This window comes from Schistocerca cancellata, chromosome 8 (assembly GCF_023864275.1).
Source record: "Schistocerca cancellata isolate TAMUIC-IGC-003103 chromosome 8, iqSchCanc2.1, whole genome shotgun sequence".
In the NCBI taxonomy this organism is placed as follows: Eukaryota; Metazoa; Arthropoda; class Insecta; order Orthoptera; family Acrididae; genus Schistocerca; species Schistocerca cancellata.
Window position 1 is genome coordinate 81,621,333 of NC_064633.1, and position 26,016 is coordinate 81,647,348.

General features: G+C 49.2%; 12 non-coding genes across 12 annotated transcripts; all 12 read left to right on the forward strand.

The window, feature by feature from the left end:
- Positions 1–2,748: 2,748 nt before the first annotated feature.
- Trnal-uaa (transfer RNA leucine (anticodon UAA)) lies at positions 2,749–2,832 on the forward strand. Its single transcript has one exon. It is a non-coding gene; the product is annotated as a tRNA-Leu (tRNA).
- A 2,012-nt stretch (positions 2,833–4,844) lies between these two features.
- On the forward strand, positions 4,845–4,928 carry Trnal-uaa (transfer RNA leucine (anticodon UAA)). Its single transcript has one exon. It is a non-coding gene; the product is annotated as a tRNA-Leu (tRNA).
- Positions 4,929–8,592: 3,664 nt separating this feature from the next.
- Positions 8,593–8,676, forward strand: Trnal-uaa (transfer RNA leucine (anticodon UAA)). The gene has a single exon. It is a non-coding gene; the product is annotated as a tRNA-Leu (tRNA).
- A 1,802-nt stretch (positions 8,677–10,478) lies between these two features.
- Trnal-uaa (transfer RNA leucine (anticodon UAA)) lies at positions 10,479–10,562 on the forward strand. Its single transcript has one exon. It is a non-coding gene; the product is annotated as a tRNA-Leu (tRNA).
- Positions 10,563–12,364: 1,802 nt separating this feature from the next.
- On the forward strand, positions 12,365–12,448 carry Trnal-uaa (transfer RNA leucine (anticodon UAA)). The gene has a single exon. It is a non-coding gene; the product is annotated as a tRNA-Leu (tRNA).
- A 1,802-nt stretch (positions 12,449–14,250) lies between these two features.
- On the forward strand, positions 14,251–14,334 carry Trnal-uaa (transfer RNA leucine (anticodon UAA)). Its single transcript has one exon. It is a non-coding gene; the product is annotated as a tRNA-Leu (tRNA).
- A 1,802-nt stretch (positions 14,335–16,136) lies between these two features.
- Trnal-uaa (transfer RNA leucine (anticodon UAA)) lies at positions 16,137–16,220 on the forward strand. Its single transcript has one exon. It is a non-coding gene; the product is annotated as a tRNA-Leu (tRNA).
- A 1,802-nt stretch (positions 16,221–18,022) lies between these two features.
- Trnal-uaa (transfer RNA leucine (anticodon UAA)) lies at positions 18,023–18,106 on the forward strand. Its single transcript has one exon. It is a non-coding gene; the product is annotated as a tRNA-Leu (tRNA).
- Positions 18,107–19,908: 1,802 nt separating this feature from the next.
- Positions 19,909–19,992, forward strand: Trnal-uaa (transfer RNA leucine (anticodon UAA)). The gene has a single exon. It is a non-coding gene; the product is annotated as a tRNA-Leu (tRNA).
- Positions 19,993–21,794: 1,802 nt separating this feature from the next.
- On the forward strand, positions 21,795–21,878 carry Trnal-uaa (transfer RNA leucine (anticodon UAA)). The gene has a single exon. It is a non-coding gene; the product is annotated as a tRNA-Leu (tRNA).
- Positions 21,879–23,680: 1,802 nt separating this feature from the next.
- Trnal-uaa (transfer RNA leucine (anticodon UAA)) lies at positions 23,681–23,764 on the forward strand. Its single transcript has one exon. It is a non-coding gene; the product is annotated as a tRNA-Leu (tRNA).
- Positions 23,765–25,566: 1,802 nt separating this feature from the next.
- Trnal-uaa (transfer RNA leucine (anticodon UAA)) lies at positions 25,567–25,650 on the forward strand. The gene has a single exon. It is a non-coding gene; the product is annotated as a tRNA-Leu (tRNA).
- The last annotated feature ends 366 nt before the right edge of the window (positions 25,651–26,016 follow it).

Sequence of the window (26,016 nt, forward strand, 5' to 3'; positions counted from 1 at the left end):
ACAAGGTCTCATTTTCATGAACAATGGTTTGCAGTTCTTTTATGGCGCCTTCGTGATTCTGTAATACATTTTCATGCCGCGAAAAAATAGGTTGAAAATGCTCACAAATTTGTGTTTTTACGTCATTACAGACTTTTTGGCATTTCGATTCAATGTTATGTAACTCAGTAGTTAAATCTTCACGTGTTTGTTCAAGTGTGGTGTCTAACTTTTGAAGATTTTGTTCCATTGTGTCTAACTTTTGAAGCTTTTGTCCCATTTGTTGCATTAATTGTGATAACAATGCACTGGTGTCTGAAACATGTTCCTCAGTGCTATTCGACAATGCATTTGAACCGGCAATATTCGCAGTTTGAAAAGCAGAAAATGTGTCTTGACTTATTTGAGAAAAGGGTGAGGACGCAAAGCCTGAATCTACAGTATTTGCAAGATTGTGTCCTGTCATTTCGGATTCCTGAGGCAAGCTGTTGCCGACCGATCGATCGATAATGCTTCCCTGTTCACTAATTGTTTCACTGTCTACACCATTGTTTGCAGCCCGCTCCATTTCCCTATGTACAATTACCAAATTACTACTTTGAACATTAGTTAATTCATTACTCGGTGGCGCTAATACACTGCTTTCGTCTTCACTGTCATTTCTCAGTTTACTTTGGAGGCTAGTATTACGTTTTTCACACGCCATTATTGTCACAATATTTCACACGATAACACAGAAACACACAACTTTAAGAGCAAAAATAGGGGAAGACATTAACATAGCACTGAAAATAATATCTAGTTAATTGCAGCTACGAAATACTTGGTGCAAATCTACATGCATGCCACAACTGTTTTACTGTACAACAATGAAAGACTGCAACTACAAAGGAGATTTTCTCTACAATTACGCGCTAGCAATAAACAAAAGCTACACTAATTACACAAACTACAAGAAAAAATCAGAAGATTCCAGTGAAGTATCCTCGGCAAAGGGTCGTCATATGAAACGTCCCCTTTGAACAATTATGCATGACTGTGCTTAAACTGACACACAATATTTTTAGCGCAACGCAATCTGACTTACAAAAATCCCTACAAAAGAATGGCCCTGACTAACATTAACCTATGCGTTTCACAAATCACTTACCTCACAAAAATCTTCGTTACTCAAGCTCCTACAATACAGCGAGCGCCACTACTGCCAGCTAAATAAAAGATTCAAACTACGGAAAGCACTAACTACTGATAGGCAAATGAAAGATTTTAATAGACAACAAGCAATGTATTTACCTTAATAATCATAATATATATAGCAGTTCATGACAAATTTCAAAACTCCGCCATCTCTCTCCCCACATCCAACACTGCTGGCGGCTCACCTCCAACTGCGCAACGCTACGCGCTGTTCACATCCACCTGCCACTGCCCAACACTACAATGGCTGACAACAATGCAAACTGGCCACAGACTACACACAGCACAGCCAGTGATTTACATACAGAGCGCTACGTAACGTTGCCAATAAGAAAACATAAACAGCCTACTTACAGTGCCAACGACACGGGATCATGTCCGAACACCGAAATTAGGCAGCGTTGGTCGTGGTTAGTACTCGGGTGGGTGACGAACTAGGAAGTCCGCGTGCTGTTGGTTTCTTCAGTTTTGCCTTTTTCCTTAGTTTTTGGTGCTGCTGTGCGGTAAAGGTACGGTCCAGCACGCTGACCCACCTCTTGCTCGCAAAGCGCGAATATGCGGCCACAGTCAAATGAAAGCGACCGTTGTGTGTTTGTCGAGTTGGTCTCTCCCAGTCGATTCTAGCGCCTGTCCTCTGCATATACGCCCATTTGCAAGCGTCAGCTTTCGCGTGAGCCGAGCAATGTCAAGACAAGTCGACACACGGGGACACACGATGCTGTGAATCGTACTCCGCACTAGCCTACGAGGAGCAAAGGGAAACCATTCGTACCGTTGAAAACACTCTCCTGAGTAAAGGAGACAACTTCCGTTCCGTGTCCGGGTTTCGAACCCCGATCAGTTACTTGGGAAGCAACCATGCTCACCGACACACCACCACCGCCTTCTGCTACCCGCTGCTTGCGCCGTGATGTGTCGCCTTCCCTCCTGGCGCCAGAGGCCGAAGGCAATCTCGCTGTAGGCACTCAACGCCGAGTGGAAGGCGAGCACAGCTGAACCCGTTTTCCTGGTGCTGCTAGGGCGATATACTGTAACTGAGCGCAGAACGAACTTTCACTGAAGAATCTGCCCTTTAATGTACATCAGGGCGAACATGAAATTTCTAATATGAAGTACCCACTGACGATCCAAAGGCGTTTCAGTATGTATGGGTCGGTACCACCGGGGCAGTGCCTAAGTATTGTAAAGTGAAGGTCGACAGCTTGAGCCTCACAGGAAGTATTTCATTGGCTTCCCACGAGTGCGTAATGCAGAGCGTGGCTGTTGCTAGGAAACGGCCTTATTTGCCGTTCGTTAATATCTAGTTTTCTTTGCATCAATGTGAAAATGTTACTATTACTAAATACAGTTTTGCTAGTTACAGTTCAAACTGGAAACGACGGAAGAAAGCGGTCCAACGCGCCACATTAGTTCCCGAAATGGAGGGTTCGTTTCCTTCGCCACGTCTGACATTGTGTCTTAAATATTCTAAACCTGACATAATTACATCCTACCGAAAAAAGAAACAGATTTCGCAGCGAGGTTCTTGAGATATTGCTAGAGATGGAAGACACTGGAGCGAATGCCTCGCACGTCAGATTGGCCGAGCGGTCTCAGGCGCCAGATTTAAGCTCTGGTTCCCGTAAGGGAGCGTGCGTTCGAACCCCACATCTGACAATGCATTTTGAACATTCTGAAACTAACATACTCCCTTGATCTTATAGAACAAGTAAATTACGCAGAAACACGCCATGCAGATTTTACTAGAGACGACAGTGACAGCAGTGCAGGCGTCGCTCGTCCGGCAGCCCGAGCGGTCGAAAAGAAATAGCGGAACATACTTTTCCTGTGGCGAGTTTTAGCTCTTCTCACGGACGTTTCCGTTGTCGTTGTGTTGTGGCTCTAGGTTCCAAGCGACAGCGAGAAAACCTCAACAGCAACACATACGTGTTTAAATGAATCGTAGGGCCTTAATAAAGATAGATGAAACGGTGGCTGAGGTACTGGAGTTCTGAAGCGGCCGTATTGCGTGGGCAGTAAGCTCACTAAGTTAGTGTGTCATGCTAATAACGGGAAGGCTGTGGATTAGGTCCCACCAAGGTGCAAATGGCTGTGAGCACTATGGGACTTAACATCTATGGTCATCGGTCCCCTAGAACTTAGAACTACTTAAACCTAACTAACCTAAGGACAGCACACAACACCCAGCCACCACGAGGCAGAGAAAATCTCTGACCCCGCCCGGAATCGAACCCGGGAACCCGGGCGTGGGAAGCGAGAACGCTACCGCACGACCACAAGATGCGGGCGGTCCCACCAAGGGCTATTCCATATTGCTTCCCTAAAAGGCAGCGCGAGAGACTGCCAGGCAAATCTCAAGTGATCTGTACAAGGACTAAGATTTCCACACGTCTGGAAACGTTCTCGCCGACTTCTGTGCCACGCTGACGACACGGGTTCTCGTCCGAACACCGAAGTTAAGCAGCATTTTTGCGTGCTTAGTACACGGCTCGGTGACTAACTAGGATGTCTGCGTGCTGTTGGATTCTTTAATTTTGCCTTTTCCCTTAGTTTTCGGTGTTGCTGCGCGGTAATGATACGGTCCAGCACGCTGACCCGTCTCTTGCCTCTCGGTACCCAAATTCGTGAACCTGCGGCCACAGTCAAATGAAAGGGTCCGTTGTGTGTTTGTCGAGTTGGTCTCTCCCAGTCGATTCTAGCGCCTGTCCTCTACATATACGCCCATTTGCAAGCGTCAGCGGAGCAAAGTCGAGACAAGTCGACACATGGGGACGGGACACACGATGCTGTGAATCGCAATCCACACTAGCCTACGCGGAGCGGGACGAGGGGCGAAGGAAAACCATTCGTAACACGACAGTTCGCGAGCGTTGAAAACATTCTCCTGAGTAAAGGAGACAACTTCCGTTCCGTGTCCGGGTTTCGAACCCCGATCAGTTACTTGGGAAGCAACCATGCTCACCGACACACCACCACCGCCTTCTGCTACGCGCTGCTTGCGCCGTGATGTGTCGCCTTCCCTCCTGGCGCCAGAGGCCGAAGGCAATCTCGCTGTAGGCGCTCAACGCCGAGTGGAAGGCGAGCACAGCTGAACCCGTTTTCCTGGTGCTGCTAGGGCGATATACTGTAACTGAGCGCAGAACGAACTTTCACTGAAGAATCTGCCCTTTAATGCACATCAGGGCGAACATGAAATTTCTAATATGAAGTACCCACTGACGATCCAAAGGCGTTTCAGTATGTATGCGTCGGTACCACCGGGGCAGTGCCTAAGTATTGTAAAGTGAAGGTCGACAGCTTGAGCCTCACAGGAAGTATTTCATTGGCTTCCCACGAGTGCGTAATGCAGAGCGTGGCTGTTGCTAGGAAACGGCCTTATTTGCCGTTCGTTAATATCTAGTTTTCTTTGCATCAATGTGAAAATGTTACTATTACTAAATACAGTTTTGCTAGTTACAGTTCAAACTGGAAACGACGGAAGAAAGCGGTCCAACGCGCCACATTAGTTCCCGAAATGGAGGGTTCGTTTCCTTCGCCACGTCTGACATTGTGTCTTAAATATTCTAAACCTGACATAATTACATCCTACCGAAAAAAGAAACAGATTTCGCAGCGAGGTTCTTGAGATATTGCTAGAGATGGAAGACACTGGAGCGAATGCCTCGCACGTCAGATTGGCCGAGCGGTCTAAGGCGCCAGATTTAAGCTCTGGTTCCCGTAAGGGAGCGTGCGTTCGAACCCCACATCTGACAATGCATTTTGAACATTCTGAAACTAACATACTCCCTTGATCTTATAGAACAAGTAAATTACGCAGAAACACGCCATGCAGATTTTACTAGAGACGACAGTGACAGCAGTGTAGGCGTCGCTCGTCCGGTAGCCCGAGCGGTCGAAAAGAAATAGCGGAACATACTTTTCCTGTGGCGAGTTTTAGCTCTTCTCACGGACGTTTCCGTTGTCGTTGTGTTGTGGCTCTAGGTTCCAAGCGACAGCGAGAAAACCTCAACAGCAACACATACGTGTTTAAATGAATCGTAGGGCCTTAATAAAGATAGATGAAACGGTGGCTGAGGTACTGGAGTTCTGAAGCGGCCGTATTGCGTGGGCAGTAAGCTCACTAAGTTAGTGTGTCATGCTAATAACGGGAAGGCTGTGGATTAGGTCCCACCAAGGGCTATTCCATATTGCTTCCCTAAAAGGCAGCGCGAGAGACTGCCAGGCAAATCTCAAGTGATCTGTACAAGGACTAAGATGTCCACACGTCTGGAAACGTTCTCGCCGACTTCTGTGCCACGCTGACGACACGGGTTCTCGTCCGAACACCGAAGTTAAGCAGCATTTTTGCGTGCTTAGTACACGGCTCGGTGACTAACTAGGATGTCTGCGTGCTGTTGGATTCTTTAATTTTGCCTTTTCCCTTAGTTTTCGGTGTTGCTGCGCGGTAATGATACGGTCCAGCACGCTGACCCGTCTCTTGCCTCTCGGTACCCAAATTCGCGAACCTGCGGCCACAGTCAAATGAAAGGGTCCGTTGTGTGTTTGTCGAGTTGGTCTCTCCCAGTCGATTCTAGCGCCTGTCCTCTACATATACGCCCATTTGCAAGCGTCAGCCGAGCAAAGTCGAGACAAGTCGACACATGGGGACGGGACACACGATGCTGTGAATCGCAATCCACACTAGCCTACGCGGAGCGGGACGAGGGGCGAAGGAAAACCATTCGTAACACGACAGTTCGCGAGCGTTGAAAACATTCTCCTGAGTAAAGGAGACAACTTCCGTTCCGTGTCCGGTTTTCGAACACCGATCAGTTACTTGGGAAGCAACCATGCTCACCGACACACCACCACCGCCTTCTGCTACGCGCTGCTTGCGCCGTGATGTGTCGCCTTCCCTCCTGGCGCCAGAGGCCGAAGGCAATCTCGCTGTAGGCGCTCAACGCCGAGTGGAAGGCGAGCACAGCTGAACCCGTTTTCCTGGTGCTGCTAGGGCGATATACTGTAACTGAGCGCAGAACGAACTTTCACTGAAGAATCTGCCCTTTAATGCACATCAGGGCGAACATGAAATTTCTAATATGAAGTACCCACTGACGATCCAAAGGCGTTTCAGTATGTATGGGTCGGTACCACCGGGTAGTGCCTAAGTATTGTAAAGTGAAGGTCGACAGCTTGAGCCTCACAGGAAGTATTTCATTGGCTTCCCACGAGTGCGTAATGCAGAGCGTGGCTGTTGCTAGGAAACGGCCTTATTTGCCGTTCTTTAATATCTAGTTTTCTTTGCATCAATGTGAAAATGTTACTATTACTAAATACAGTTTTGCTAGTTACAGTTCAAACTGGAAACGACGGAAGAAAGCGGTCCAACGCGCCACATTAGTTCCCGAAATGGAGGGTTCGTTTCCTTCGCCACGTCTGACATTGTGTCTTAAATATTCTAAACCTGACATAATTACATCCTACCGAAAAAAGAAACAGATTTCGCAGCTAGGTTCTTGAGATATTGCTAGAGATGGAAGTCACTGGAGCGAATGCCTCGCACGTCAGATTGGCCGAGCGGTCTAAGGCGCCAGATTTAAGCTCTGGTTCCCGTAAGGGAGCGAAGGTTCGAACCCCACGTCTGACTATCCATTTTGAACATTCTGAAACTAACATACTCCCTTGACCTTATAGAACAAGTAAATTACGCAGAAACACGCCATGCAGATTTTACTAGAGACGACAGTGACAGCAGTGCAGGCGTCGCTCGTCCGGTAGCCCGAGCGGTCGAAAAGAAATAGCGGAACATACTTTTCCTGTGGCGAGTTTTAGCTCTTCTCACGGACGTTTCCGTTGTCGTTGTGTTGTGGCTCTAGGTTCCAAGCGACAGCGAGAAAACCTCAACAGCAACACATACGTGTTTAAATGAATCGTAGGGCCTTAATAAAGATAGATGAAACGGTGGCTCAGGTACTGGAGTTCTGAAGCGGCCGTATTGCGTGGGCAGTAAGCTCACTAAGTTAGTGTGTCATGCTAATAACGGGAAGGCTGTGGATTAGGTCCCACCAAGGGCTATTCCATATTGCTTCCCTAAAAGGCAGCGCGAGAGACTGCCAGGCAAATCTCAAGTGATCTGTACAAGGACTAAGATGTCCACACGTCTGGAAACGTTCTCGCCGACTTCTGTGCCACGCTGACGACACGGGTTCTCGTCCGAACACCGAAGTTAAGCAGCATTTTTGCGTGCTTAGTACACGGCTCGGTGACTAACTAGGATGTCTGCGTGCTGTTGGATTCTTTAATTTTGCCTTTTCCCTTAGTTTTCGGTGTTGCTGCGCGGTAATGATACGGTCCAGCACGCTGACCCGTCTCTTGCCTCTCGGTACCCAAATTCGCGAACCTGCGGCCACAGTCAAATGAAAGGGTCCGTTGTGTGTTTGTCGAGTTGGTCTCTCCCAGTCGATTCTAGCGCCTGTCCTCTACATATATGCCCATTTGCAAGCGTCAGCCGAGCAAAGTCGAGACAAGTCGACACATGGGGACGGGACACACGATGCTGTGAATCGCAATCCACACTAGCCTACGCGGAGCGGGACGAGGGGCGAAGGAAAACCATTCGTAACACGACAGTTCGCGAGCGTTGAAAACATTCTCCTGAGTAGAGGAGACAACTTCCGTTCCGTGTCCGGGTTTCGAACCCCGATCAGTTACTTGGGAAGCAACCATGCTCACCGACACACCACCACCGCCTTCTGCTACGCGCTGCTTGCGCCGTGATGTGTCGCCTTCCCTCCTGGCGCCAGAGGCCGAAGGCAATCTCGCTGTAGGTGCTCAACGCCGAGTGGAAGGCGAGCACAGCTGAACCCGTTTTCCTGGTGCTGCTAGGGCGATATACTGTAACTGAGCGCAGAACGAACTTTCACTGAAGAATCTGCCCTTTAATGCACATCAGGGCGAACATGAAATTTCTAATATGAAGTACCCACTGACGATCCAAAGGCGTTTCAGTATGTATGGGTCGGTACCACCGGGTAGTGCCTAAGTATTGTAAAGTGAAGGTCGACAGCTTGAGCCTCACAGGAAGTATTTCATTGGCTTCCCACGAGTGCGTAATGCAGAGCGTGGCTGTTGCTAGGAAACGGCCTTATTTGCCGTTCTTTAATATCTAGTTTTCTTTGCATCAATGTGAAAATGTTACTATTACTAAATACAGTTTTGCTAGTTACAGTTCAAACTGGAAACGACGGAAGAAAGCGGTCCAACGCGCCACATTAGTTCCCGAAATGGAGGGTTCGTTTCCTTCGCCACGTCTGACATTGTGTCTTAAATATTCTTAACCTGACATAATTACATCCTACCGAAAAAAGAAACAGATTTCGCAGCTAGGTTCTTGAGATATTGCTAGAGATGGAAGTCACTGGAGCGAATGCCTCGCACGTCAGATTGGCCGAGCGGTCTAAGGCGCCAGATTTAAGCTCTGGTTCCCGTAAGGGAGCGAGGGTTCGAACCCCACATCTGACTATCCACTTTGAACATTCTGAAACTAACATACTCCCTTGATCTTATAGAACAAGTAAATTACGCAGAAACACGCCATGCAGATTTTACTAGAGACGACAGTGACAGCAGTGTAGGCGTCGCTCGTCCGGTAGCCCGAGCGGTCGAAAAGAAATAGCGGAACATACTTTTCCTGTGGCGAGTTTTAGCTCTTCTCACGGACGTTTCCGTTGTCGTTGTGTTGTGGCTCTAGGTTCCAAGCGACAGCGAGAAAACCTCAACAGCAACACATACGTGTTTAAATGAATCGTAGGGCCTTAATAAAGATAGATGAAACGGTGGCTCAGGTACTGGAGTTCTGAAGCGGCCGTATTGCGTGGGCAGTAAGCTCACTAAGTTAGTGTGTCATGCTAATAACGGGAAGGCTGTGGATTAGGTCCCACCAAGGGCTATTCCATATTGCTTCCCTAAAAGGCAGCGCGAGAGACTGCCAGGCAAATCTCAAGTGATCTGTACAAGGACTAAGATGTCCACACGTCTGGAAACGTTCTCGCCGACTTCTGTGCCACGCTGACGACACGGGTTCTCGTCCGAACACCGAAGTTAAGCAGCATTTTTGCGTGCTTAGTACACGGCTCGGTGACTAACTAGGATGTCTGCGTGCTGTTGGATTCTTGAATTTTGCCTTTTCCCTTAGTTTTCGGTGTTGCTGCGCGGTAATGATACGGTCCAGCACGCTGACCCGTCTCTTGCCTCTCGGTACCCAAATTCGCGAACCTGCGGCCACAGTCAAATGAAAGGGTCCGTTGTGTGTTTGTCGAGTTGGTCTCTCCCAGTCGATTCTAGCGCCTGTCCTCTACATATACGCCCATTTGCAAGCGTCAGCTTTCGCGTCAGCCGGTCAAAGTCGAGACAAGTCGACACATGGGGACGGGACACACGATGCTGTGAATCGCAATCCACACTAGCCTACGCGGAGCGGGACGAGGGGCGAAGGAAAACCATTCGTAACACGACAGTTCGCGAGCGTTGAAAACATTCTCCTGAGTAGAGGAGACAACTTCCGTTCCGTGTCCGGGTTTCGAACCCCGATCAGTTACTTGGGAAGCAACCATGCTCACCGACACACCACCACCGCCTTCTGCAACGCGCTGCTTGCGCCGTGATGTGTCGCCTTCCCTCCTGGCGCCAGAGGCCGAAGGCAATCTCGCTGTAGGTGCTCAACGCCGAGTGGAAGGCGAGCACAGCTGAACCCGTTTTCCTGGTGCTGCTAGGGCGATATACTGTAACTGAGCGCAGAACGAACTTTCACTGAAGAATCTGCCCTTTAATGCACATCAGGGCGAACATGAAATTTCTAATATGAAGTACCCACTGACGATCCAAAGGCGTTTCAGTATGTATGGGTCGGTACCACCGGGTAGTGCCTAAGTATTGTAAAGTGAAGGTCGACAGCTTGAGCCTCACAGGAAGTATTTCATTGGCTTCCCACGAGTGCGTAATGCAGAGCGTGGCTGTTGCTAGGAAACGGCCTTATTTGCCGTTCTTTAATATCTAGTTTTCTTTGCATCAATGTGAAAATGTTACTATTACTAAATACAGTTTTGCTAGTTACAGTTCAAACTGGAAACGACGGAAGAAAGCGGTCCAACGCGCCACATTAGTTCCCGAAATGGAGGGTTCGTTTCCTTCGCCACGTCTGACATTGTGTCTTAAATATTCTTAACCTGACATAATTACATCCTACCGAAAAAAGAAACAGATTTCGCAGCTAGGTTCTTGAGATATTGCTAGAGATGGAAGTCACTGGAGCGAATGCCTCGCACGTCAGATTGGCCGAGCGGTCTAAGGCGCCAGATTTAAGCTCTGGTTCCCGTAAGGGAGCGAGGGTTCGAACCCCACATCTGACTATCCACTTTGAACATTCTGAAACTAACATACTCCCTTGATCTTATAGAACAAGTAAATTACGCAGAAACACGCCATGCAGATTTTACTAGAGACGACAGTGACAGCAGTGTAGGCGTCGCTCGTCCGGTAGCCCGAGCGGTCGAAAAGAAATAGCGGAACATACTTTTCCTGTGGCGAGTTTTAGCTCTTCTCACGGACGTTTCCGTTGTCGTTGTGTTGTGGCTCTAGGTTCCAAGCGACAGCGAGAAAACCTCAACAGCAACACATACGTGTTTAAATGAATCGTAGGGCCTTAATAAAGATAGATGAAACGGTGGCTCAGGTACTGGAGTTCTGAAGCGGCCGTATTGCGTGGGCAGTAAGCTCACTAAGTTAGTGTGTCATGCTAATAACGGGAAGGCTGTGGATTAGGTCCCACCAAGGGCTATTCCATATTGCTTCCCTAAAAGGCAGCGCGAGAGACTGCCAGGCAAATCTCAAGTGATCTGTACAAGGACTAAGATGTCCACACGTCTGGAAACGTTCTCGCCGACTTCTGTGCCACGCTGACGACACGGGTTCTCGTCCGAACACCGAAGTTAAGCAGCATTTTTGCGTGCTTAGTACACGGCTCGGTGACTAACTAGGATGTCTGCGTGCTGTTGGATTCTTGAATTTTGCCTTTTCCCTTAGTTTTCGGTGTTGCTGCGCGGTAATGATACGGTCCAGCACGCTGACCCGTCTCTTGCCTCTCGGTACCCAAATTCGCGAACCTGCGGCCACAGTCAAATGAAAGGGTCCGTTGTGTGTTTGTCGAGTTGGTCTCTCCCAGTCGATTCTAGCGCCTGTCCTCTACATATACGCCCATTTGCAAGCGTCAGCTTTCGCGTCAGCCGAGCAAAGTCGAGACAAGTCGACACATGGGGACGGGACACACGATGCTGTGAATCGCAATCCACACTAGCCTACGCGGAGCGGGACGAGGGGCGAAGGAAAACCATTCGTAACACGACAGTTCGCGAGCGTTGAAAACATTCTCCTGAGTAAAGGAGACAACTTCCGTGCGGTGTCCGGGTTTCAAACCCAGATCAGTTACTTGGGAAGCAACCATGCTCACCGACACACCACCACCGCCTTCTGCTACGCGCTGCTTGCGCCGTGATGTGTCGCCTTCCCTCCTGGCGCCAGAGGCCGAAGGCAATCTCGCTGTAGGCGCTCAACGCCGAGTGGAAGGCGAGCACAGCTGAACCCGTTTTCCTGGTGCTGCTAGGGCGATATACTGTAACTGAGCGCAGAACGAACTTTCACTGAAGAATCTGCCCTTTAATGCACATCAGGGCGAACATGAAATTTCTAATATGAAGTACCCACTGACGATCCAAAGGCGTTTCAGTATGTATGGGTCGGTACCACCGGGTAGTGCCTAAGTATTGTAAAGTGAAGGTCGACAGCTTGAGCCTCACAGGAAGTATTTCATTGGCTTCCCACGAGTGCGTAATGCAGAGCGTGGCTGTTGCTAGGAAACGGCCTTATTTGCCGTTCTTTAATATCTAGTTTTCTTTGCATCAATGTGAAAATGTTACTATTACTAAATACAGTTTTGCTAGTTACAGTTCAAACTGGAAACGACGGAAGAAAGCGGTCCAACGCGCCACATTAGTTCCCGAAATGGAGGGTTCGTTTCCTTCGCCACGTCTGACATTGTGTCTTAAATATTCTAAACCTGACATAATTACATCCTACCGAAAAAAGAAACAGATTTCGCAGCTAGGTTCTTGAGATATTGCTAGAGATGGAAGTCACTGGAGCGAATGCCTCGCACGTCAGATTGGCCGAGCGGTCTAAGGCGCCAGATTTAAGCTCTGGTTCCCGTAAGGGAGCGAGGGTTCGAACCCCACATCTGACTATCCATTTTGAACATTCTGAAACTAACATACTCCCTTGATCTTATAGAACAAGTAAATTACGCAGAAACACGCCATGCAGATTTTACTAGAGACGACAGTGACAGCAGTGTAGGCGTCGCTCGTCCGGTAGCCCGAGCGGTCGAAAAGAAATAGCGGAACATACTTTTCCTGTGGCGAGTTTTAGCTCTTCTCACGGACGTTTCCGTTGTCGTTGTGTTGTGGCTCTAGGTTCCAAGCGACAGCGAGAAAACCTCAACAGCAACACATACGTGTTTAAATGAATCGTAGGGCCTTAATAAAGATAGATGAAACGGTGGCTCAGGTACTGGAGTTCTGAAGCGGCCGTATTGCGTGGGCAGTAAGCTCACTAAGTTAGTGTGTCATGCTAATAACGGGAAGGCTGTGGATTAGGTCCCACCAAGGGCTATTCCATATTGCTTCCCTAAAAGGCAGCGCGAGAGACTGCCAGGCAAATCTCAAGTGATCTGTACAAGGACTAAGATGTCCACACGTCTGGAAACGTTCTCGCCGACTTCTGTGCCACGCTGACGACACGGGTTCTCGTCCGAACACCGAAGTTAAGCAGCATTTTTGCGTGCTTAGTACACGGCTCGGTGACTAACTAGGATGTCTGCGTGCTGTTGGATTCTTGAATTTTGCCTTTTCCCTTAGTTTTCGGTGTTGCTGCGCGGTAATGATACGGTCCAGCACGCTGACCCGTCTCTTGCCTCTCGGTACCCAAATTCGCGAACCTGCGGCCACAGTCAAATGAAAGGGTCCGTTGTGTGTTTGTCGAGTTGGTCTCTCCCAGTCGATTCTAGCGCCTGTCCTCTACATATACGCCCATTTGCAAGCGTCAGCTTTCGCGTCAGCCGAGCAAAGTCGAGACAAGTCGACACATGGGGACGGGACACACGATGCTGTGAATCGCAATCCACACTAGCCTACGCGGAGCGGGACGAGGGGCGAAGGAAAACCATTCGTAACACGACAGTTCGCGAGCGTTGAAAACATTCTCCTGAGTAAAGGAGACAACTTCCGTGCGGTGTCCGGGTTTCAAACCCAGATCAGTTACTTGGGAAGCAACCATGCTCACCGACACACCACCACCGCCTTCTGCTACGCGCTGCTTGCGCCGTGATGTGTCGCCTTCCCTCCTTGCGCCAGAGGCCGAAGGCAATCTCGCTGTAGGCGCTCAACGCCGAGTGGAAGGCGAGCACAGCTGAACCCGTTTTCCTGGTGCTGCTAGGGCGATATACTGTAACTGAGCGCAGAACGAACTTTCACTGAAGAATCTGCCCTTTAATGCACATCAGGGCGAACATGAAATTTCTAATATGAAGTACCCACTGACGATCCAAAGGCGTTTCAGTATGTATGGGTCGGTACCACCGGGTAGTGCCTAAGTATTGTAAAGTGAAGGTCGACAGCTTGAGCCTCACAGGAAGTATTTCATTGGCTTCCCACGAGTGCGTAATGCAGAGCGTGGCTGTTGCTAGGAAACGGCCTTATTTGCCGTTCTTTAATATCTAGTTTTCTTTGCATCAATGTGAAAATGTTACTATTACTAAATACAGTTTTGCTAGTTACAGTTCAAACTGGAAACGACGGAAGAAAGCGGTCCAACGCGCCACATTAGTTCCCGAAATGGAGGGTTCGTTTCCTTCGCCACGTCTGACATTGTGTCTTAAATATTCTAAACCTGACATAATTACATCCTACCGAAAAAAGAAACAGATTTCGCAGCTAGGTTCTTGAGATATTGCTAGAGATGGAAGTCACTGGAGCGAATGCCTCGCACGTCAGATTGGCCGAGCGGTCTAAGGCGCCAGATTTAAGCTCTGGTTCCCGTAAGGGAGCGAGGGTTCGAACCCCACATCTGACTATCCATTTTGAACATTCTGAAACTAACATACTCCCTTGATCTTATAGAACAAGTAAATTACGCAGAAACACGCCATGCAGATTTTACTAGAGACGACAGTGACAGCAGTGTAGGCGTCGCTCGTCCGGTAGCCCGAGCGGTCGAAAAGAAATAGCGGAACATACTTTTCCTGTGGCGAGTTTTAGCTCTTCTCACGGACGTTTCCGTTGTCGTTGTGTTGTGGCTCTAGGTTCCAAGCGACAGCGAGAAAACCTCAACAGCAACACATACGTGTTTAAATGAATCGTAGGGCCTTAATAAAGATAGATGAAACGGTGGCTCAGGTACTGGAGTTCTGAAGCGGCCGTATTGCGTGGGCAGTAAGCTCACTAAGTTAGTGTGTCATGCTAATAACGGGAAGGCTGTGGATTAGGTCCCACCAAGGGCTATTCCATATTGCTTCCCTAAAAGGCAGCGCGAGAGACTGCCAGGCAAATCTCAAGTGATCTGTACAAGGACTAAGATGTCCACACGTCTGGAAACGTTCTCGCCGACTTCTCTGCCACGCTGACGACACGGGTTCTCGTCCGAACACCGAAGTTAAGCAGCATTTTTGCGTGCTTAGTACACGGCTCGGTGACTAACTAGGATGTCTGCGTGCTGTTGGATTCTTCAATTTTGCCTTTTCCCTTAGTTTTCGGTGTTGCTGCGCGGTAATGATACGGTCCAGCACGCTGACCCGTCTCTTGCCTCTCGGTACCCAAATTCGCGAACCTGCGGCCACAGTCAAATGAAAGGGTCCGTTGTGTGTTTGTCGAGTTGGTCTCTCCCAGTCGATTCTAGCGCCTGTCCTCTACATATACGCCCATTTGCAAGCGTCAGCTTTCGCGTCAGCCGAGCAAAGTCGAGACAAGTCGACACATGGGGACGGGACACACGATGCTGTGAATCGCAATCCACACTAGCCTACGCGGAGCGGGACGAGGGGCGAAGGAAAACCATTCGTAACACGACAGTTCGCGAGCGTTGAAAACATTCTCCTGAGTAAAGGAGACAACTTCCGTGCGGTGTCCGGGTTTCAAACCCAGATCAGTTACTTGGGAAGCAACCATGCTCACCGACACACCACCACCGCCTTCTGCTACGCGCTGCTTGCGCCGTGATGTGTCGCCTTCCCTCCTGGCGCCAGAGGCCGAAGGCAATCTCGCTGTAGGCGCTCAACGCCGAGTGGAAGGCGAGCACAGCTGAACCCGTTTTCCTGGTGCTGCTAGGGCGATATACTGTAACTGAGCGCAGAACGAACTTTCACTGAAGAATCTGCCCTTTAATGCACATCAGGGCGAACATGAAATTTCTAATATGAAGTACCCACTGACGATCCAAAGGCGTTTCAGTATGTATGGGTCGGTACCACCGGGTAGTGCCTAAGTATTGTAAAGTGAAGGTCGACAGCTTGAGCCTCACAGGAAGTATTTCATTGGCTTCCCACGAGTGCGTAATGCAGAGCGTGGCTGTTGCTAGGAAACGGCCTTATTTGCCGTTCTTTAATATCTAGTTTTCTTTGCATCAATGTGAAAATGTTACTATTACTAAATACAGTTTTGCTAGTTACAGTTCAAACTGGAAACGACGGAAGAAAGCGGTCCAACGCGCCACATTAGTTCCCGAAATGGAGGGTTCGTTTCCTTCGCCACGTCTGACATTGTGTCTTAAATATTCTAAACCTGACATAATTACATCCTACCGAAAAAAGAAACAGATTTCGCAGCTAGGTTCTTGAGATATTGCTAGAGATGGAAGTCACTGGAGCGAATGCCTCGCACGTCAGATTGGCCGAGCGGTCTAAGGCGCCAGATTTAAGCTCTGGTTCCCGTAAGGGAGCGAGGGTTCGAACCCCACATCTGACTATCCATTTTGAACATTCTGAAACTAACATACTCCCTTGATCTTATAGAACAAGTAAATTACGCAGAAACACGCCATGCAGATTTTACTAGAGACGACAGTGACAGCAGTGTAGGCGTCGCTCGTCCGGTAGCCCGAGCGGTCGAAAAGAAATAGCGGAACATACTTTTCCTGTGGCGAGTTTTAGCTCTTCTCACGGACGTTTCCGTTGTCGTTGTGTTGTGGCTCTAGGTTCCAAGCGACAGCGAGAAAACCTCAACAGCAACACATACGTGTTTAAATGAATCGTAGGGCCTTAATAAAGATAGATGAAACGGTGGCTCAGGTACTGGAGTTCTGAAGCGGCCGTATTGCGTGGGCAGTAAGCTCACTAAGTTAGTGTGTCATGCTAATAACGGGAAGGCTGTGGATTAGGTCCCACCAAGGGCTATTCCATATTGCTTCCCTAAAAGGCAGCGCGAGAGACTGCCAGGCAAATCTCAAGTGATCTGTACAAGGACTAAGATGTCCACACGTCTGGAAACGTTCTCGCCGACTTCTGTGCCACGCTGACGACACGGGTTCTCGTCCGAACACCGAAGTTAAGCAGCATTTTTGCGTGCTTAGTACACGGCTCGGTGACTAACTAGGATGTCTGCGTGCTGTTGGATTCTTGAATTTTGCCTTTTCCCTTAGTTTTCGGTGTTGCTGCGCGGTAATGATACGGTCCAGCACGCTGACCCGTCTCTTGCCTCTCGGTACCCAAATTCGCGAACCTGCGGCCACAGTCAAATGAAAGGGTCCGTTGTGTGTTTGTCGAGTTGGTCTCTCCCAGTCGATTCTAGCGCCTGTCCTCTACATATACGCCCATTTGCAAGCGTCAGCTTTCGCGTCAGCCGAGCAAAGTCGAGACAAGTCGACACATGGGGACGGGACACACGATGCTGTGAATCGCAATCCACACTAGCCTACGCGGAGCGGGACGAGGGGCGAAGGAAAACCATTCGTAACACGACAGTTCGCGAGCGTTGAAAACATTCTCCTGAGTAAAGGAGACAACTTCCGTGCGGTGTCCGGGTTTCAAACCCAGATCAGTTACTTGGGAAGCAACCATGCTCACCGACACACCACCACCGCCTTCTGCTACGCGCTGCTTGCGCCGTGATGTGTCGCCTTCCCTCCTGGCGCCAGAGGCCGAAGGCAATCTCGCTGTAGGCGCTCAACGCCGAGTGGAAGGCGAGCACAGCTGAACCCGTTTTCCTGGTGCTGCTAGGGCGATATACTGTAACTGAGCGCAGAACGAACTTTCACTGAAGAATCTGCCCTTTAATGCACATCAGGGCGAACATGAAATTTCTAATATGAAGTACCCACTGACGATCCAAAGGCGTTTCAGTATGTATGGGTCGGTACCACCGGGTAGTGCCTAAGTATTGTAAAGTGAAGGTCGACAGCTTGAGCCTCACAGGAAGTATTTCATTGGCTTCCCACGAGTGCGTAATGCAGAGCGTGGCTGTTGCTAGGAAACGGCCTTATTTGCCGTTCTTTAATATCTAGTTTTCTTTGCATCAATGTGAAAATGTTACTATTACTAAATACAGTTTTGCTAGTTACAGTTCAAACTGGAAACGACGGAAGAAAGCGGTCCAACGCGCCACATTAGTTCCCGAAATGGAGGGTTCGTTTCCTTCGCCACGTCTGACATTGTGTCTTAAATATTCTAAACCTGACATAATTACATCCTACCGAAAAAAGAAACAGATTTCGCAGCTAGGTTCTTGAGATATTGCTAGAGATGGAAGTCACTGGAGCGAATGCCTCGCACGTCAGATTGGCCGAGCGGTCTAAGGCGCCAGATTTAAGCTCTGGTTCCCGTAAGGGAGCGAGGGTTCGAACCCCACATCTGACTATCCATTTTGAACATTCTGAAACTAACATACTCCCTTGATCTTATAGAACAAGTAAATTACGCAGAAACACGCCATGCAGATTTTACTAGAGACGACAGTGACAGCAGTGTAGGCGTCGCTCGTCCGGTAGCCCGAGCGGTCGAAAAGAAATAGCGGAACATACTTTTCCTGTGGCGAGTTTTAGCTCTTCTCACGGACGTTTCCGTTGTCGTTGTGTTGTGGCTCTAGGTTCCAAGCGACAGCGAGAAAACCTCAACAGCAACACATACGTGTTTAAATGAATCGTAGGGCCTTAATAAAGATAGATGAAACGGTGGCTCAGGTACTGGAGTTCTGAAGCGGCCGTATTGCGTGGGCAGTAAGCTCACTAAGTTAGTGTGTCATGCTAATAACGGGAAGGCTGTGGATTAGGTCCCACCAAGGGCTATTCCATATTGCTTCCCTAAAAGGCAGCGCGAGAGACTGCCAGGCAAATCTCAAGTGATCTGTACAAGGACTAAGATGTCCACACGTCTGGAAACGTTCTCGCCGACTTCTGTGCCACGCTGACGACACGGGTTCTCGTCCGAACACCGAAGTTAAGCAGCATTTTTGCGTGCTTAGTACACGGCTCGGTGACTAACTAGGATGTCTGCGTGCTGTTGGATTCTTGAATTTTGCCTTTTCCCTTAGTTTTCGGTGTTGCTGCGCGGTAATGATACGGTCCAGCACGCTGACCCGTCTCTTGCCTCTCGGTACCCAAATTCGCGAACCTGCGGCCACAGTCAAATGAAAGGGTCCGTTGTGTGTTTGTCGAGTTGGTCTCTCCCAGTCGATTCTAGCGCCTGTCCTCTACATATACGCCCATTTGCAAGCGTCAGCTTTCGCGTCAGCCGAGCAAAGTCGAGACAAGTCGACACATGGGGACGGGACACACGATGCTGTGAATCGCAATCCACACTAGCCTACGCGGAGCGGGACGAGGGGCGAAGGAAAACCATTCGTAACACGACAGTTCGCGAGCGTTGAAAACATTCTCCTGAGTAAAGGAGACAACTTCCGTGCGGTGTCCGGGTTTCAAACCCAGATCAGTTACTTGGGAAGCAACCATGCTCACCGACACACCACCACCGCCTTCTGCTACGCGCTGCTTGCGCCGTGATGTGTCGCCTTCCCTCCTGGCGCCAGAGGCCGAAGGCAATCTCGCTGTAGGCGCTCAACGCCGAGTGGAAGGCGAGCACAGCTGAACCCGTTTTCCTGGTGCTGCTAGGGCGATATACTGTAACTGAGCGCAGAACGAACTTTCACTGAAGAATCTGCCCTTTAATGCACATCAGGGCGAACATGAAATTTCTAATATGAAGTACCCACTGACGATCCAAAGGCGTTTCAGTATGTATGGGTCGGTACCACCGGGTAGTGCCTAAGTATTGTAAAGTGAAGGTCGACAGCTTGAGCCTCACAGGAAGTATTTCATTGGCTTCCCACGAGTGCGTAATGCAGAGCGTGGCTGTTGCTAGGAAACGGCCTTATTTGCCGTTCTTTAATATCTAGTTTTCTTTGCATCAATGTGAAAATGTTACTATTACTAAATACAGTTTTGCTAGTTACAGTTCAAACTGGAAACGACGGAAGAAAGCGGTCCAACGCGCCACATTAGTTCCCGAAATGGAGGGTTCGTTTCCTTCGCCACGTCTGACATTGTGTCTTAAATATTCTAAACCTGACATAATTACATCCTACCGAAAAAAGAAACAGATTTCGCAGCTAGGTTCTTGAGATATTGCTAGAGATGGAAGTCACTGGAGCGAATGCCTCGCACGTCAGATTGGCCGAGCGGTCTAAGGCGCCAGATTTAAGCTCTGGTTCCCGTAAGGGAGCGAGGGTTCGAACCCCACATCTGACTATCCATTTTGAACATTCTGAAACTAACATACTCCCTTGATCTTATAGAACAAGTAAATTACGCAGAAACACGCCATGCAGATTTTACTAGAGACGACAGTGACAGCAGTGTAGGCGTCGCTCGTCCGGTAGCCCGAGCGGTCGAAAAGAAATAGCGGAACATACTTTTCCTGTGGCGAGTTTTAGCTCTTCTCACGGACGTTTCCGTTGTCGTTGTGTTGTGGCTCTAGGTTCCAAGCGACAGCGAGAAAACCTCAACAGCAACACATACGTGTTTAAATGAATCGTAGGGCCTTAATAAAGATAGATGAAACGGTGGCTCAGGTACTGGAGTTCTGAAGCGGCCGTATTGCGTGGGCAGTAAGCTCACTAAGTTAGTGTGTCATGCTAATAACGGGAAGGCTGTGGATTAGGTCCCACCAAGGGCTATTCCATATTGCTTCCCTAAAAGGCAGCGCGAGAGACTGCCAGGCAAATCTCAAGTGATCTGTACAAGGACTAAGATGTCCACACGTCTGGAAACGTTCTCGCCGACTTCTCTGCCACGCTGACGACACGGGTTCTCGTCCGAACACCGAAGTTAAGCAGCATTTTTGCGTGCTTAGTACACGGCTCGGTGACTAACTAGGATGTCTGCGTACTGTTGGATTCTTCAATTTTGCCTTTTCCCTTAGTTTTCGGTGTTGCTGCGCGGTAATGATACGGTCCAGCACGCTGACCCGTCTCTTGCCTCTCGGTACCCAAATTCGCGAACCTGCGGCCACAGTCAAATGAAAGGGTCCGTTGTGTGTTTGTCGAGTTGGTCTCTCCCAGTCGATTCTAGCGCCTGTCCTCTACATATACGCCCATTTGCAAGCGTCAGCTTTCGCGTCAGCCGGTCAAAGTCGAGACAAGTCGACACATGGGGACGGGACACACGATGCTGTGAATCGCAATCCACACTAGCCTACGCGGAGCGGGACGAGGGGCGAAGGAAAACCATTCGTAACACGACAGTTCGCGAGCGTTGAAAACATTCTCCTGAGTAAAGGAGACAACTTCCGTGCGGTGTCCGGGTTTCAAACCCAGATCAGTTACTTGGGAAGCAACCATGCTCACCGACACACCACCACCGCCTTCTGCTACGCGCTGCTTGCGCCGTGATGTGTCGCCTTCCCTCCTGGCGCCAGAGGCCGAAGGCAATCTCGCTGTAGGCGCTCAACGCCGAGTGGAAGGCGAGCACAGCTGAACCCGTTTTCCTGGTGCTGCTAGGGCGATATACTGTAACTGAGCGCAGAACGAACTTTCACTGAAGAATCTGCCCTTTAATGCACATCAGGGCGAACATGAAATTTCTAATATGAAGTACCCACTGACGATCCAAAGGCGTTTCAGTATGTATGGGTCGGTACCACCGGGTAGTGCCTAAGTATTGTAAAGTGAAGGTCGACAGCTTGAGCCTCACAGGAAGTATTTCATTGGCTTCCCACGAGTGCGTAATGCAGAGCGTGGCTGTTGCTAGGAAACGGCCTTATTTGCCGTTCTTTAATATCTAGTTTTCTTTGCATCAATGTGAAAATGTTACTATTACTAAATACAGTTTTGCTAGTTACAGTTCAAACTGGAAACGACGGAAGAAAGCGGTCCAACGCGCCACATTAGTTCCCGAAATGGAGGGTTCGTTTCCTTCGCCACGTCTGACATTGTGTCTTAAATATTCTAAACCTGACATAATTACATCCTACCGAAAAAAGAAACAGATTTCGCAGCTAGGTTCTTGAGATATTGCTAGAGATGGAAGTCACTGGAGCGAATGCCTCGCACGTCAGATTGGCCGAGCGGTCTAAGGCGCCAGATTTAAGCTCTGGTTCCCGTAAGGGAGCGAGGGTTCGAACCCCACATCTGACTATCCATTTTGAACATTCTGAAACTAACATACTCCCTTGATCTTATAGAACAAGTAAATTACGCAGAAACACGCCATGCAGATTTTACTAGAGACGACAGTGACAGCAGTGTAGGCGTCGCTCGTCCGGTAGCCCGAGCGGTCGAAAAGAAATAGCGGAACATACTTTTCCTGTGGCGAGTTTTAGCTCTTCTCACGGACGTTTCCGTTGTCGTTGTGTTGTGGCTCTAGGTTCCAAGCGACAGCGAGAAAACCTCAACAGCAACACATACGTGTTTAAATGAATCGTAGGGCCTTAATAAAGATAGATGAAACGGTGGCTCAGGTACTGGAGTTCTGAAGCGGCCGTATTGCGTGGGCAGTAAGCTCACTAAGTTAGTGTGTCATGCTAATAACGGGAAGGCTGTGGATTAGGTCCCACCAAGGGCTATTCCATATTGCTTCCCTAAAAGGCAGCGCGAGAGACTGCCAGGCAAATCACAAGTGATCTGTACAAGGACTAAGATGTCCACACGTCTGGAAACGTTCTCGCCGACTTCTGTGCCACGCTGACGACACGGGTTCTCGTCCGAACACCGAAGTTAAGCAGCATTTTTGCGTGCTTAGTACACGGCTCGGTGACTAACTAGGATGTCTGCGTGCTGTTGGATTCTTGAATTTTGCCTTTTCCCTTAGTTTTCGGTGTTGCTGCGCGGTAATGATACGGTCCAGCACGCTGACCCGTCTCTTGCCTCTCGGTACCCAAATTCGCGAACCTGCGGCCACAGTCAAATGAAAGGGTCCGTTGTGTGTTTGTCGAGTTGGTCTCTCCCAGTCGATTCTAGCGCCTGTCCTCTACATATACGCCCATTTGCAAGCGTCAGCTTTCGCGTCAGCCGGTCAAAGTCGAGACAAGTCGACACATGGGGACGGGACACACGATGCTGTGAATCGCAATCCACACTAGCCTACGCGGAGCGGGACGAGGGGCGAAGGAAAACCATTCGTAACACGACAGTTCGCGAGCGTTGAAAACATTCTCCTGAGTAAAGGAGACAACTTCCGTGCGGTGTCCGGGTTTCAAACCCAGATCAGTTACTTGGGAAGCAACCATGCTCACCGACACACCACCACCGCCTTCTGCTACGCGCTGCTTGCGCCGTGATGTGTCGCCTTCCCTCCTGGCGCCAGAGGCCGAAGGCAATCTCGCTGTAGGCGCTCAACGCCGAGTGGAAGGCGAGCACAGCTGAACCCGTTTTCCTGGTGCTGCTAGGGCGATATACTGTAACTGAGCGCAGAACGAACTTTCACTGAAGAATCTGCCCTTTAATGCACATCAGGGCGAACATGAAATTTCTAATATGAAGTACCCACTGACGATCCAAAGGCGTTTCAGTATGTATGGGTCGGTACCACCGGGTAGTGCCTAAGTATTGTAAAGTGAAGGTCGACAGCTTGAGCCTCACAGGAAGTATTTCATTGGCTTCCCACGAGTGCGTAATGCAGAGCGTGGCTGTTGCTAGGAAACGGCCTTATTTGCCGTTCTTTAATATCTAGTTTTCTTTGCATCAATGTGAAAATGTTACTATTACTAAATACAGTTTTGCTAGTTACAGTTCAAACTGGAAACGACGGAAGAAAGCGGTCCAACGCGCCACATTAGTTCCCGAAATGGAGGGTTCGTTTCCTTCGCCACGTCTGACATTGTGTCTTAAATATTCTAAACCTGACATAATTACATCCTACCGAAAAAAGAAACAGATTTCGCAGCTAGGTTCTTGAGATATTGCTAGAGATGGAAGTCACTGGAGCGAATGCCTCGCACGTCAGATTGGCCGAGCGGTCTAAGGCGCCAGATTTAAGCTCTGGTTCCCGTAAGGGAGCGAGGGTTCGAACCCCACATCTGACTATCCATTTTGAACATTCTGAAACTAACATACTCCCTTGATCTTATAGAACAAGTAAATTACGCAGAAACACGCCATGCAGATTTTACTAGAGACGACAGTGACAGCAGTGTAGGCGTCGCTCGTCCGGTAGCCCGAGCGGTCGAAAAGAAATAGCGGAACATACTTTTCCTGTGGCGAGTTTTAGCTCTTCTCACGGACGTTTCCGTTGTCGTTGTGTTGTGGCTCTAGGTTCCAAGCGACAGCGAGAAAACCTCAACAGCAACACATACGTGTTTAAATGAATCGTAGGGCCTTAATAAAGATAGATGAAACGGTGGCTCAGGTACTGGAGTTCTGAAGCGGCCGTATTGCGTGGGCAGTAAGCTCACTAAGTTAGTGTGTCATGCTAATAACGGGAAGGCTGTGGATTAGGTCCCACCAAGGGCTATTCCATATTGCTTCCCTAAAAGGCAGCGCGAGAGACTGCCAGGCAAATCACAAGTGATCTGTACAAGGACTAAGATGTCCACACGTCTGGAAACGTTCTCGCCGACTTCTGTGCCACGCTGACGACACGGGTTCTCGTCCGAACACCGAAGTTAAGCAGCATTTTTGCGTGCTTAGTACACGGCTCGGTGACTAACTAGGATGTCTGCGTGCTGTTGGATTCTTGAATTTTGCCTTTTCCCTTAGTTTTCGGTGTTGCTGCGCGGTAATGATACGGTCCAGCACGCTGACCCGTCTCTTGCCTCTCGGTACCCAAATTCGCGAACCTGCGGCCACAGTCAAATGAAAGGGTCCGTTGTGTGTTTGTCGAGTTGGTCTCTCCCAGTCGATTCTAGCGCCTGTCCTCTACATATACGCCCATTTGCAAGCGTCAGCTTTCGCGTCAGCCGGTCAAAGTCGAGACAAGTCGACACATGGGGACGGGACACACGATGCTGTGAATCGCAATCCACACTAGCCTACGCGGAGCGGGACGAGGGGCGAAGGAAAACCATTCGTAACACGACAGTTCGCGAGCGTTGAAAACATTCTCCTGAGTAAAGGAGACAACTTCCGTGCGGTGTCCGGGTTTCAAACCCAGATCAGTTACTTGGGAAGCAACCATGCTCACCGACACACCACCACCGCCTTCTGCTACGCGCTGCTTGCGCCGTGATGTGTCGCCTTCCCTCCTGGCGCCAGAGGCCGAAGGCAATCTCGCTGTAGGCGCTCAACGCCGAGTGGAAGGCGAGCACAGCTGAACCCGTTTTCCTGGTGCTGCTAGGGCGATATACTGTAACTGAGCGCAGAACGAACTTTCACTGAAGAATCTGCCCTTTAATGCACATCAGGGCGAACATGAAATTTCTAATATGAAGTACCCACTGACGATCCAAAGGCGTTTCAGTATGTATGGGTCGGTACCACCGGGTAGTGCCTAAGTATTGTAAAGTGAAGGTCGACAGCTTGAGCCTCACAGGAAGTATTTCATTGGCTTCCCACGAGTGCGTAATGCAGAGCGTGGCTGTTGCTAGGAAACGGCCTTATTTGCCGTTCTTTAATATCTAGTTTTCTTTGCATCAATGTGAAAATGTTACTATTACTAAATACAGTTTTGCTAGTTACAGTTCAAACTGGAAACGACGGAAGAAAGCGGTCCAACGCGCCACATTAGTTCCCGAAATGGAGGGTTCGTTTCCTTCGCCACGTCTGACATTGTGTCTTAAATATTCTAAACCTGACATAATTACATCCTACCGAAAAAAGAAACAGATTTCGCAGCTAGGTTCTTGAGATATTGCTAGAGATGGAAGTCACTGGAGCGAATGCCTCGCACGTCAGATTGGCCGAGCGGTCTAAGGCGCCAGATTTAAGCTCTGGTTCCCGTAAGGGAGCGAGGGTTCGAACCCCACATCTGACTATCCATTTTGAACATTCTGAAACTAACATACTCCCTTGATCTTATAGAACAAGTAAATTACGCAGAAACACGCCATGCAGATTTTACTAGAGACGACAGTGACAGCAGTGTAGGCGTCGCTCGTCCGGTAGCCCGAGCGGTCGAAAAGAAATAGCGGAACATACTTTTCCTGTGGCGAGTTTTAGCTCTTCTCACGGACGTTTCCGTTGTCGTTGTGTTGTGGCTCTAGGTTCCAAGCGACAGCGAGAAAACCTCAACAGCAACACATACGTGTTTAAATGAATCGTAGGGCCTTAATAAAGATAGATGAAACGGTGGCTCAGGTACTGGAGTTCTGAAGCGGCCGTATTGCGTGGGCAGTAAGCT